At 41.1% G+C, this 14,471-nt stretch overlaps 1 protein-coding gene across 1 annotated transcript in view; it reads left to right on the forward strand.

Moving 5' to 3' along the window:
- Nucleotides 1–14,471, forward strand: part of LOC138681840 (uncharacterized) — a 129,815-nt gene that overhangs the window by 89,092 nt on the left and 26,252 nt on the right. The gene's annotated exons all lie outside the window — the stretch shown is intronic.

The following is a 14,471-nucleotide window of genomic DNA, read 5'->3' on the forward strand; positions in this document are numbered from 1 at the left end:
ATTTCCTTGGCTTTAGAGAAAAGGCATGCCTGTAGCTCAGCTGGGCTCTTATTTGCAGGTGGCATGTTTTCTAGTATATCATATGAATTGGAGACTACACACATCAGCTCGCCAGTTCAGGATAGTTAGCAAGTTTCCCTTTCCACTGATGCTCTTTGGATTCGTAGCCCAAGGTGAGGATGTGTGCAAGTTGCTGGGAGGCTGGCCCAGGACTGATGACATTGAGTTGGGATTACTTGGAAAGTGTTGAACCGCTGATCATCTGGAATCCATTTCATTCCTGCCAGGGAAAAGGAGAACAGAGTGCTCCAATTAGCTGGTGCTCATTTTCAACCATGTCAGTTAATTAGCTGAAGACCAACCAGATGGGAAAGGATTTATCATACTGCTTTCAGAGGCTCTGGCACTGCATGTTGCCCAGTTTCAGGCACTTGGGAATTTTTATTTTTTTTTTCTTTTTCCAGGAGGCTGAAGACAGGAGGGGAAGGTGGACTCCCAGCTCTTTGTTCCTTTATGAGAAGGGTTAGGTGCTCATTAGGCTTCGGTTTGCAGCACATTGGTTGTAACCTAGATGACTTTGCCACCTAAAATTGTCTCTCATAAAAGATCCAGCTATGCTCTGTATCATAATGGATGTGAACTAGGAATGAATTCCGTCCTTCAGGTATTGAGGTGTATTTGCTAGAGAATTTATGTCTTCCAGGCAGAGGCGTCTGCTTGCTGCCTTGGCGATCTCAGAGCCAGAAGGGGCAGAAGCAAGGAGACAAGCCCTGCCGTGCACGCTCATAAGGGGGGCTGGTAGGGCTTTCCAAGGCATGTCTGTAATAAAGGTGGGCACAGTTTGAGTTGTATAGCTGACCAGCAGCACTAGGGAGTGATTTGTGGATTACAGATTTGAGCCTTGGGTAAGGAGCTGGAAATCTAAGTCTCGTCCTTCCTATACCAGCACAGTTCCAACCATCTCGGAGAAGTAGTTATCTTGGGCTGTGGATACACAGAGGTGAGTCCATGTCCTGGACAATGATTATTTGCAAATCAAATGGTCTCATTTGGCAATGTCATCCATTCAGATACGAGCGTGTATCTCTGGGAGCGCTGATCATGCCTTGTCCCCATGGCAGATAGACTCATCTGCGCATTTTTTACACCCATCCTTTAACTTTTTAGAAAAATCTATTTGCTATAAGGAGAGCTTCTGCCTTACTTCCCCAGACACTTGTCTTTGCATCCCTTAGCTCAGGCTCTTCCACGATTGCTGACTTCCTTTGACATTTCTTTTATTGCTCTCTCGTGCACTAGCTCATGCTAACACATGTTAGAACAGTAACATCTTTTTGTAGCACTAGTTTTAATTAGTCTTCACCTTCCCCTGGGAGGGCTGTTTGCTCTAAAGCTTTCTGCAGGTGCATATTTTGCACGCCGTGATTCACTGCGTTACCTGTATGGTAATATAACTGCCTCGCCAGGAGCTTGTGGTGATTGCTGTTTAGGTGACTGCCCATGTTTCCTCCCCAGCATGCAGAATTCTCTGATCTTAGCTGATGAAAATTACTAGTGATGTGGAAAGAATGTTTTTAATGACGAGAAAAGGGAAAGATGAAGGCGGACACTTTCAAAGCTACTTCTGTGATTTTGTTATTCAGAGCCTACTTGTTTGAAAGAAAATCAGCATCTGAGTCCCATGGATGGCTTTCAAAAAGTCTTTCTTTCAAAATGTGTTAAGAGCAGAAACGGTGAAAGTAGTTTATAAGACAAATAAGTGGATGATACAGTGCAAGTAAGCTATTTCATCCATGTTTTGCTGTACTTACAATGACTAATCACAAGCCTAACTGGCAATGAAGTTATATTAGTTGTGCTACAAAGGCCTGTAGATCCGCTCTCTGAATCTGCCATACAACACTTTCATGTTATTATACTCCTGTACAGTGCCTTTGATTATTTCAGTGTCCTGTGTTTAGCTGGTAGGCTCCATAAACCTTGACTAATTATTTTTACATTCTACATCTTCTCATTACAGCGTGTTTGCCTGAACCTCTGTGCCATGCTGTTCACAGCAAGTTCTGTGAAACATATCAGATCATCAGCAGTTTTGCTTCTTGAAGTTGTGGAAAATATAAAACCTGGCAATTCTTTCTCAGTTTGCGTTCTAACACCTGGTTTCTTGACTTTGCTTATGTGAGCTGCATCTTGGCCCATTTAATTAGTCTTCTGTTTGTATGCTGTAGCTGACAAATTAACTGTAATCAAAATATTTATTATAGCTGCCCATTTACCCTAGTTCTGCATGTGCCCTGTCACTGGGTTTCTGTGTAAACAGGAGCTCCCAGTAACCCCTGATCAATGCAGCAGGTTCTGTTTCAGTGGAAAAAAAAACCCAAACCCAAGGAAGTATTCCAGATTTTCAGAGAGACTTCTGCCTGGGACAGAGGAGAGAAAGGACACACCATCCTCCTCCCTGGCCTTGACAAATCCCTTTGTGTTCCACTCTCATACATGCAAAATATTTCAGTAATGAATATTTGGTTTTCTGATCCGAGTACTTCATCCCCCCCGCGCTGCTCCGCCATTAGCTCCTCTTTGCATCGGAGCAAACAGAAGCTACTTGTTCTCATTTTCATGACCTCTCCTCACTCGGTTATTTCTCAATTCATTACCGGCATGTTGGCTTCATGGCCCAATACCACCAGTAGGCATTGCTCACCCCTGATGCTTGCAGCGAAGCCCCCAGCTGCGGGCTGCCGTACCGCTCTGCACCGGGGAAGAGCTCCCCAGCCCTGCAGCCCCTTCATTGCTCCCCTCCAAACTCCAGCTGGGCTTTGCCATCACCCTTGTGAGAGAGACCAGCAGCCTGGCACTGGGTGGGCAACACGCGCACCTCCACTTACCTGGCTGTTTGTCCCACTGTCCTTCCTGTCAATTAAGGCATAAAGCATCAAGCTCAGTGAAGACCTAATGCCCGAAAGGCAGAGGGGCACTCAGTGCTGGGGACAAATACTAGAAAAAAAATCTCTTCTGCTGTTCATGTACATGTCTCTTAAGCTACTGTATGCAAAAAACCTTCAGGTTTTGCCTCCCTTTGTCTGGGCTTTGGCCGTACCTTTATACTGGCAGGGAAATCTCTACCTCTGCGGCACAGGTCTGTCTCTACTAACTGGCTTCCACCACATGCAGCTTGATTTTTTTTATTTTTTCATTTACTAACTCAACAAGCTGGGAAATCATTTCTGTGCTCTTCATGCAACTAGACAAGAAAGTGATTCTTTTGTAATTAGCTAATGCATCTGTTTACGTGGTTTTTAACATGTTACTGTTAATCAATTACCATTGTGGGAGTTAGTAAAACTGCTTTGTGGTGCTAAGTGTTATATATTGATATCAATTTAAACTGCTGTTTCTTTCTACTCAGCCATTCATTGTCATGTTAGTCTGACAGGCTGTAACATGATGATTATGGTGTGATATGTTGTAATATTTTCTTTTGCCAAATTCCCATTGATTTCAGCAGGATTTGGGAATAAATTAGGTGAGGATATAACTTCTGTATGAGAATGTCTGCATTGGGCCAGTGGGCCAGTGAATATATGGGGAGATTATATCTTGAATTGTTCCTAACAGAGCTTGAGTTGTTCTAAAAAGAGAGCAACAATGGACACTATTGCATGCTCCATTGAATTGTTTTCCCCATGAAGACAAATAGTGGTTTGAGGCTCTAGGCAACAGTGCAGTTTTGGTTTATTTTAGTTTTAATTCATATTTTACTGTTCCATTCTTGCCTGGTGGCATTGAATGTCCTGCTCTGTTCTCTTGTTACTTCCATGAAGAGCGGATGTGAAACCAAAACCTGAGATTGTAATTTGCTCTCTGCTCTCTTTGCACTGCTGCTCCTCTCAGCATTATTCATCCCTTCAATTATTATCCTTTCAAGAATGAAGCCTGAAAAAAACAACAGCCAATAGGCAAAAATGCCTGCCTCTAATGCCAGGCAAGGAGCAGTGGACAGGTTTGTCCTCCTCTCCTTGCAGGAGGAGGAAACACTCAACCCCTCATCCAAGTGCATGATGAACGTATGATGGTCCCACATGGACCAAACCTCAAAAAAGCATTTTGTTCTGGAATGTCCTCTTATTTCTCTGGGATTTACTCTACTGCATTTCTGCTTATGCTATACGTGACCTGTGAACATGAATTGAGCTGCTGCCTATGCAAGTGCTACTTTTCTTTGAGAGACTCGGGAAAATCTGCAAGTACTCTTACTTTCCAAGACACTGTGGTTCCTGAACCTACACTTTTCTGACAGATTAATAGCTTCAGATATATTAATTATCTTTTTAACTATTGATAAACTATCAGAGGAAAGAATGTGCTTTGGGCTGGATTGGGGTCCATGAAGGTCGTAAGATTTGTTACAAAATAAAAGATACAATTTTTACATCCTAATGTCTGAAACTGCATTATGCCAGAAATCCTTTCACTGATTTCAGTGGCTTGACTTGCCTGGCTTGCATGAAGTCGGCTTTATCTTAAGCTGCATTGTCTGTACACTTCAATAGAGTTTAAAAGAGAAAAGTCTGAGAGCAGACAAAGAATTAAACAGTTGTGTCGTTAAGCCTTCAACATTTGCAAATAGGGCTTTGGCACAGTTTGACTTCCCAGTGGCAAGTACTTTGTTTGGTTTTGGTCGTTTAGTTACTTATTAAACCTCTCATAAAGCTTTTTCAATATTTCTCCTTTTATTAACTACTGTCACAGAAACTATATTTAATGCTTTCTCTCTTTTCTCATCCTATAGCCCTGCAGCATTTAAATTAAGTAAGTGGAAAGTGCAGTGATTTAATTTTGAATCTGGAAAAAAGTTTGCAGAACTTCCTTCTAACACACATACAGTAATTTTCATGGCATAAGAAGAACATGTACTGAACCTGCCATTATATTCAGAAGTAACTGAACCTTTTTGGCTTAGGGAACATTTTCAGCTTAGCTCCACAATCATTTTTGTTGGAGATAATCTATCATTTGAAAAATTTGCAAGTGGAAATTAGTACACAATAACCCACCCACTGTCCAAAGCAGCTCTGTGGCTTTTATAAATACACTGAACAGGCTCCTGTGTGGAAATAAACAGGGCTTTTAACTGTTTCTGTGATGAGAATCGATGGGTTTATCTTTGCTACAGTGTCCACCCACAATTTTTTTCATTCAGACAATTAAATTCCAATTTGCTGGGACAAAAGTGTAGATAAAAGAATTAGCTTGTGCTTCAGTGATTCTTCATTAATAAATGAAGCTGGAATTGGTCTGCGAGGGATGTGGCAAACAAAGTGCTGACAGATGCTTCACATAGCAGTAACTATTGCTGTTGCCTTTCCAAGTTCAGTTTGAAAAAAGTCCCATCATAGAGGGACTCTAGTTAATGGTGCAACTCTCTCCTGTTGTGAGATTTCCAACAAAAAAAAGCGTTACTACATTACCTTTGCTGTACTGAAGACCTACAGGTAAGGTGAGAGGATCCCAGTGAAGGGCGGTGCGCTGTTGGACTTGTGTCAAGCTGGTTTATTCCTGCACAGGACTTGGTACCGCACTCGATCCTGCAGATTTTGCCTGGCCTGTTGTCAGCAAGAACAGATGCGTTTGGGCCATCCATGCCTCAGGCTCGAGTCCTAGCACGATGGACATCAGTGGACTCTTGGGTGGGTTTCCCAAACAGCCTCTCCAGGGACGTGGGCATGGGGAGGCCACAGGCTGCAGCCTTACAGTGAAGTCAAGTGCACAGGAGAACCAATCAGGTTTGCACGTTTGTCTCGCTGTTGTATTTTGGCCCTCTTTCACAGCAGGCAAACTGCTTTGAAGCAGCCAACGTTAACGTTGTACCCGTTTGCATTGCTCCCAGGTACCCTCGTTCACTCGCAGCACGCTAAATCATGCTGTCGCAGAGCTTTCAGAAAGGTGTCAGCTGGTGCCCATTAGACACTAGCCAGGCGGTGAGGTACCATAATGCCTCAGCAGGAGCCGCAGGAGCATTATCTCTGGATGTACGACTACCCTGATACCTGCTTTGAAAAAGTCACGACCAAACTGTCTCAGTGTTAGATCTGAAAGTAATAAGCCCCCAAAATGCCACTAGCTGGTGTTTCCTTTCATAACTGAGACATCCCTCTAACATGGCCATTAAATTGGTTGTGTGAAAGACAAGCTAATTTTATCTAGGAATGACATATTATTTCTTGGTGGGTTTTACTTTGCTGTGGTGCTGCAGCCCATGTCCACGTTACTCACCTACTTCCAGAGAAGGGATTGTGGCCACCAACAGCAGCACCTTCTGCAGCCCACAGGAGCTGGGCTGAGTAACTTCCCTTCCTACAGGAGAGGCAAGGTAATAGCTTTGGAGCATCGCCCTGCTAGTTTAATAAATACATTTTACAGTTTTTATTCTGTGATCTACAGCAAATGGAAAAAAATCACACACATAATAAGTATAGAAATATTATATACTAGATATTTTAATTAAAAGTTTTATTTATGATATTTTAGTCCATTTGAAATGTTGAGAATAGCTCTAGGTTTAAGGCAGGAGTGATTTTCTTTATCTACATATTAAAAGAAAAAGAAAAAGGAATATGGTAGTTTTAACATTTTAAGTGCCTTTATGTCAAGTATAAACTGGAATCCTAGATTTTATTTTTTAATGAAACTTAATTCAGCCTAGTTAGGAAACCAATAACTGTATTTCCTAATTCAGTTTATTAAGGTAATAAACACAGCTATTCCAGGAAATGAAAACATTTCTGGATATGAAATACAGTGTTCTCTGAAAAGATATTCAAGTGTGGGTACCTGACATTTAGCAAGTAAGCCTGTACATTTTGATATAAAAGAGAGTTCTTTATTTCTAAAGATGCTGGCTGTCATTGGATCTCACTGATGTCTATGAACATTTGCAGATTCTTAGCATTTTTGAGAACTCATCTGACTTTATTTGGATGTTTAAGGTGAATTTAGATGTCTACTTTTAAGCAATGAGATATTCATGTGATTGTCTTAGGACCTGATTTTCAAATACGAAGACAGCTTCAGCTGCATTAAGCCTGAAATGACAGAACTGGAATTCATATTTGATAACGCACTAAATTCTTTAGAGGCTACAGTGCAAGAATACCAAAGTACAACATAGTTATTAAGAGAAGCCATTAGTCATAATGCAGCAGAGTGTTTGTTATTCATCATGATCGCTGAATTCCTAGAGTTTTAAGAAAGAGTAAAGTGGAAAATACAAAAATCGGTCTATTGCCATCAAACTGGAATAGGAAAGTCTAGGTTGTTCCTTGGCAGGCAAGGGCTCATGCACTTTATGTTGAAGATTTTGCTGGTTTTGTCTCTTGAGTGACAATCATGTTTTACTCAGTCAGGGATCTTGGAGCGCAGAAGGAAAGGGTTAAGAAGTCCAGGGCTGGGACCAGGGGAGCTTTCCAGCCCCAGCTGGCTGAGGCTTGTGGAAAAGCCTGAAGGAACTGACCTTTCCCAGATCCCAGGAGTGGTGTCTGAAGGGAGATTTAGCTCTGTATTGTTTTTTGAAACAGATTTTCTTTACAATGCTTTTGTTAAAATAAATAGTATTTTAAAGAGGCTCTTTGGCTGCAGGTTATCCCAGAGGGAAGAGAAGTACAGGGACGGGCTGTAGCCTCTTGGCCTCGGTAGCGGAGCAGGGACTGAAAGGAAGGGTGGTCTGAGTCGCTGCTGACGCCTTGCACCAAGTGAGCGCTCGAGACCTCAGCCCAGGAGACAAGATACGCTCCCTGACACAAATTTAAATTCCCCATTTACCCCGTAAAACTATAGATCCTTAAATTGTAAGAGGAAAGGTTATAACTCAGCAAGACATTTTTCACCTATGAAAATGTTTGTTTAGAAACATAGGCAGCTTTAACAACCTCTCTTATAAATCAGCACACTGATAATAGAGATACATCATACAGCTATAGAGATACCAAGACAGCATTTATGGATAAATATAGATTTTTGAGCATTGATCCCAAATCAGCCAATTCTTGATATTTCCACCTTTCTTTTAGTCTTTCTGTCTTTCCAGTAATTCAGTCATCCTAGTCAATGAAGTTGCCCTTTCTTCTTTTATAGGTACTTAACACAATTATTACAAAATATTAAATTATAATTAAAGTGAGCTATGTAGGGGTGAATGCCTTGGTTATGGAAAAATTTTGCATAAGTCTTGGCATTCAGCAGAGGTCACTTTCATTTTCTGTGTAATATTTTGAGAGAACTGCTGATGAGGGGGATATGAGGTTTCCCACGAAATCCACGTCCGCTGTTCCAGAGAACTTCCCTGGTGGTCCTGTTCCAGGTGGCTGATCTTTCACTTCTTGTCTCAAGAACTGGACTGGGCTTGACAACCTCCCATTCCCCAGGACCTACAGAAGCTGCAGTTAATTAATCTTTTCTTTTTTCAGAGGTAATTACTCTGATTTGCAATTAAGGATTTTTTAATTTTTTTTTTTTTTTTCCAAAGAGGCACCATTTCACTCTGTTGCGGTGTCACCAGTGGTTTCACATGAGTGCTGGGCAGAGTCCCTGAGTGGTCATGCACCTCTTGGGATGCAGGACAGGAGGTCCCAGGCCCTGGGCACCCTCAGGACCCATCACACCCATCAGTTACTAAGGAAGTTCTGAGTTCTCTGTTTTCTTCTGTCTCAGATACCTCTATCGCTTCCTCCTATGATTGTCTAAAAATATTGGTTGGTTTCCCTTAAAAAAAGAGAGGAGGAAAAGAGGGTGAGCAGCTCTTGACATGAAGCAGGCAAATATGCCCTGGCAGTGCTGGGTAGTATGAGAAGCCTTTTCCATCTGCACTGAGCAAAAAGTATTCAGCAGAGCTATGGAGAATATGATACAAGGAGACTACCAGTTATTTCCAGAGTCCTGTTACAAACCACTATGTGTTTAGAGGCAATATTTAGAAATTCAGCAACTTTCTATCGCCCTCCAGGCAGAGCAGATCAGTTGAGTGTGCTTAAGAGGAGCACTCAGAGCAAAATGAGAGCAGAGGCAGTCACGAGAATCAGCCACTTGGAGAAATGCTTCTGAGATAGCTCCCATGAAAAATTATCACTTATCAGCAGCTGCTGAATGACACAGCACTGTTGCCAAAGCACCAGTCTGCAGCACCTGCTCTCTGCATATTGCTTTTTTTGGCAGTGGGTTGGGAAGCATCGCGCCTGTCCCCGCAGCGCTGCAAAGCAGCAGCTCCCTGTATCGGTTCCTCGACGCAGGGAAGGGATATTGTGCTCACAGGAGCACCGCTTTCTCTTTGATTGCATTAGCCACAGAATATCATCTGGATCCATTTTTTTGTAATCTGTGAGTTGTCTGTATGCCCAGAAACTTTTCAAAACCATACAGTAAGGTCACTCCTTCTTTGTATTTCAGTGCAGTGTTTACTGCAGTTTATGTTCTAAGAAACAGCATTAACATGCTGTAATACATTTGAATAAAAGTGTTTTATTTCCTACTGGAATTTCATGCTGCTTGTGAATTTATGAATTGGATTTCCAAGGGATAGTGCTAAGCTCAAAGCAATTTTCAAAGGGGCAGGCAGAAAGTCATTAGCAACACTTTGAAAATAAATTCTTCCTGTTCTGCATCAGTGAGATTTGTGATCCCTTTACGTATATTTTATTATGATTATTCATTGGTTATCTTTCTGGCACTATTAAAGTAATCTGGAAAAATATATTGCATATTATGAGTACCACTTTTATTATACCAGCCTCCTAAGTAGGAACACAGGAACACTGAAAAAGAAAAAGAAGTGGGAAAAGATCTCCTGGGTTGGCATATCCTGTCTCCCGCTGGCACATCACATCATATAATTCCTTTCATAAATATAAGTAATCTAAAACTCTATGTTCTGCTGAATTTGAAAGGAAAATATTATTCTAGTGTGTCTAAAGATGATTAAAATAAGCCAATAATAAATGTAATTATTGTGAATTATAATAGTAAACATGAAGATTTTATCTCTACAGTTGCCTTATTTTGAGGTTTTGGGAAGGAGAGTTGGTTTTGTTCTGTTTAGCTGTCATTTGTTTCCCTGAGTGGGCTTTGTTGAAGAAATTGAAATAACTTAGATCATTTTCTCTTCCACAGCCTCACACAAAAGCAAGGTTGTAACAACAGGGTGTCAGCGTGTATTACGGAGGAGCAGTTAGGTGCTGGGATGCTGCTAAAAGTTGTGGCATACGCATCTCTAACTCTTATTTGTGGCGGTCACTTCAAGGCTCCTGCAGGTGCAGGTTGGGGACCCTGAGCTCCTCCCAAACTGGCCCCGCAGCCCCTGCCACCTCGCCCAGGCCCATCGCATGAAGATTCAGCTGATTCCCCACCAGTCTCACCTGGGGAACTTGCAAAGCTATGCAACGTTTTTCTTGCAGGTTTCACAATTTTTTTTTTTTATTTTTTGGTCATATGAAACTATCTCTTCACTTGAAAGTAAAGAAATTCTCAGCAGACCTGTTTCTGCTGCCAGTGCCGCATATCCTCATCACATCTGAACAACTGAATCATTTCCCATGTTGTTATTCTGCGCCTCCTAACTGAAACAATTGCATCTACATTAGTGGTTTTGTTCAGCCCAGGCAGGAGAGCCCTTTTGAAACGCACCTCCTGGTTGTCTCCCCTTGCTGCACTTTGGTTGTCATCCCAAAGTACCCATACTGGGTCTCTTCTGGAAGACGTGCTCCAGGAATGTGCCTACGTGGTCCAGCCCCAGGGAAGGTGGAGCCTTTGGTGCGTGGCCATGAAATGTGTGTAGTGTGATCATCAGGGCTTCAGGACCAGTTTGCCCCAGGATCCGCTCTTCCTGAGCCGTGCTTGCCAGCACGGACACTAACCAGCGTGTCAGACAGTAAGAAGACGCCCTTGCTCCAATAGCATCACCTTCAGTTCTCATCTTACCATACAAGTGGAATCCCATTTTCTCATGGTGCCTGAGAAACAGACTTCTCACTACCACGCAGAGTAAATAAGATTTGCTGTTATATATCTCAAGTATGAGATTTATTTTAGGCTACAACAAGGATTTCATCTAAAAATATTTTCCAAAAAGGAGAGAGACGCAGCTGAAAAAAACCCAAGTTAATTCCTCAGCGCCTCGCCTGCAGCGTTCTCTTTCTTCCAGCAGAACCCAATGGAATTTACCAGCACAGTGGCTGAAGAGCTCTTTCAAATTACGGAGAGAGCAAAATAGCTCCTGTAGTGTTTTTTCCTAGCTTGTTTTAGCTGTTTCTCTCTTTCCAGTTGAAACTGCCTGAAGTGAGACTAATCAGCTATTCCTCCAGAGTAAAAAAACAGGCGGTGGGAAATAAAAATAATAAATCATGGCATTTTACTATAAAGAAACAATATACATTGAGGGAGTAACTTTTACATCGTTATATTGCTATCTTCAACAATAGCAAGCTAATAGAATGAGAAGTTAATTCAAGTAGGTTGTTTCTAGCAAATTATCACACAAATACTGCCATGTCTACTTCACATTATCTACTTCAAATCGAAGTTAGAAGTTAGATTTTAAGCAATGGGTTTTGTCTTTACTATTTCTTTCCTGTTTTCTGAACCTTCCTTAAGGGAAACTATTTTTCTTGTATAGAAGCACACTACGAGTGATGCAGTTTATTAATGAATGAGCATTTATTGCTAAGGCACATTAGAGATACTGGTTACATTAATTATAATTTTATTTTGGTGTGCACTAAAGCCTGGTTTTCTTTCAAGGACATGTTTTTTTTCACTTTCTAAACACAACTCGGGTGATTGGATACACAACTATTGGAAGAATTTTGCTCTGCTTTTTGTTCAGCTACATATCTTTTAGATAAATGGTTTTCATATGATTTACTCCTGTGACCTAAATGAGAAGGCCACTGTCTCAAACACCATTGTTTTTTTGGTCACTCGGCTAGAGGTCCTATCATTTCCTACATGTTTGTGGATTTTTGAATCACAGTAGAACTCAGCATCTGGATGTCATAGCAATGTTTAAGAGCAATACAGAGCTAACTAAAGGTGTAAGAAGTCTGCAGTGTTGTACGGTGATGTTTGATACACAGCATCTAATCATAAAACTGAAAGATTGCTATAGTGCACAAGTTGGAAAGTTAACACAAAGGCTAAATTCATTGTATCATCATACAATGTACAACACCATCTTTTAGCTTCTCACAAACCAGATAAATCCTTCACACTGTCCCAAAATAGAAACAGCAATAGAATTCAGTTAAGCTGTCAGCAAGATTTCTTGAATGAATTTCAACACATTTCTCCTGCAGGAAAATGTTTCCATAGCAAATGTTTCTACAGCAAATTTTGACTTTCCACTGCCTATTAAAAATAACTTGCAAAATATATATATATTTACATATAATTGTAGAAGGATCCACATTTTTTAGCAGGTTTCCCCAGAACAGCTTACACTTAAAGAAGCCGTGTCTGGATGATTCAAATGCAACTGCAGAAATTCAGAAGGTTAAAAGTTACTGAAAATGTGAATTAGATAAAAATCTTTCATGTAACATTAACTCCAGCTGTTGGTTAGCTTTTCAGAAGTAAGTTTCTAAACAGTAAAATGCTCAAACACACATATAAGCACACGAATAATTTTGTTAGTTTCAATAAGGAAACTAAGGATACCCAAATCCAGAATTTTACCAAGATGAAGCAGTAGTGATCGTTACTGCAGCCGCATTACTTGACTGAGTTACAAATATCTAACTGGTCACTCTCCACAAAACATGAAGGGAGACAGAAGATGCCAGGTGGACATTAGCCCAAAATGAGGGATCCTTTTCTAGACTGCTCCCAGAAACCAGATTTGGTAAGTCATAGCTCTCAGGTGTACTTGAGGCCATGAGTGTCTGAACAAAACCCCAAACCCTGAAGCTGCAGCTCCACAGAAGTCAGAGAGAAGCCCGATTTCTCTCTTCTCACCTTCCCATGATGTTGGGGCACTCCATCCTGGACGCTTCTTCCTTGGCACGTGAAATGGCCCATCACACCGAGGATTTCACAGCAGGTTGGGTCCAACGCAGGAGTTAACATCGCCTCCAGGCATGGTCCTTTACAGGGATTATTCTGCTACCACTCTCTTCGTGCGGGCAAACCTGTAAGTCAAAACGTAATCGCGTGTATGGTGTGTTTTGCTGAGAGACTTTGTACTGCCTGGCTTCAGAGTTTGTCAGGACCAAAGCAGCTGTTAATCGTACGGTGCAAATGCATCATTATTCTTGATGAGTCACTTCCGATGTTGGAAGCACATTCAGACTCCTAATCCAAAGAAACTCAGGTAAATTAAAGTGATGGAGGATTGTTAATATATTTAAATGAAATGCAAGATAAATTTCCTTACTGGAAAGAACAATCAACTTCCTTTTGATAGCATTATAACCAGTGTTTTAAGTTCCTTTTCCAGCAGCTACCTTTTAACTGCAAACAGTTCAACACAGTTTTCACATCAAAAACCATCTAGGATTGTTCTTGAATCTCATAAAATGGGTGACAATGTTGCATTTTTACTGCTGCAGTTCTAACTTTAACTGTTTTAATAATTTGATTATTAACCTTGATATGAAAAGTGACAGAGGCCTTTAATGGTTTAATAACTCAGAGGAGTCCTGGCTCTTGAATGAAGTTCATAAATGTGGCTTAGAATTGATATACATTATCTTCAGATGAATACACACCATATCCTTGAAGGATAAGGAAAAGCAGCTTAAACAGATTCTTTGTAGAAATAAAATTTTGTTTAGGATTGTTTACGTTCTCACATCCCCAGATGCATTGCTTTTTACAGCTGATATATTCTGACATGATACTGAATTATTTTGGCATTCCATGCTATCAGAGGACACAGGCAAACTTCTGCCATTAGAAAAAATGCGTATATATGCCTACGTGTGTGTGTGTGTGTGTGTATGTATGTGCATACACTCAAAACTCAAAGTGAGGATGAAAGGACGTTTTTCTGAGTATGCATTTATATGCAGCTAAATTATGCAGCTTCTTTATTTCTTTGTTGAGGATGTTACTGCTGTTGGTCCCACGGCGCAGGCAGCATGTTCATCGTAGAGGCACTTCATTTTATGTGTCTCTCTCTTTGCTTTGTGACACAAGTGATTTTGTGCTGCTAACAAAATGTGCATACTCCTTGCAGCTTCTTCCCTTTGGCATTTTCTATCAGTAAAATGCTTCTGTTGCATGCCTTGCAGTCCAGCCGCTGCTTACACTGAAGTCACAACATTCAGCCCAGTTTGTGTCCTCTCTATAGGCCACAGAAGTTTTTCGGAATACAACTTTCTGGGCTGTTTTTTGTTGCCCTTATGCTGATTATATTGTTCTCTCCCACCTTGTGGTTAAGCTCTTTTTATATCTCATCTTTCATGGCTCCTTCTGGTGTTAAGCCA

This window comes from Haliaeetus albicilla, chromosome 24 (genome assembly GCF_947461875.1).
Source record: "Haliaeetus albicilla chromosome 24, bHalAlb1.1, whole genome shotgun sequence".
Taxonomy (NCBI): domain Eukaryota; kingdom Metazoa; phylum Chordata; class Aves; order Accipitriformes; family Accipitridae; genus Haliaeetus; species Haliaeetus albicilla.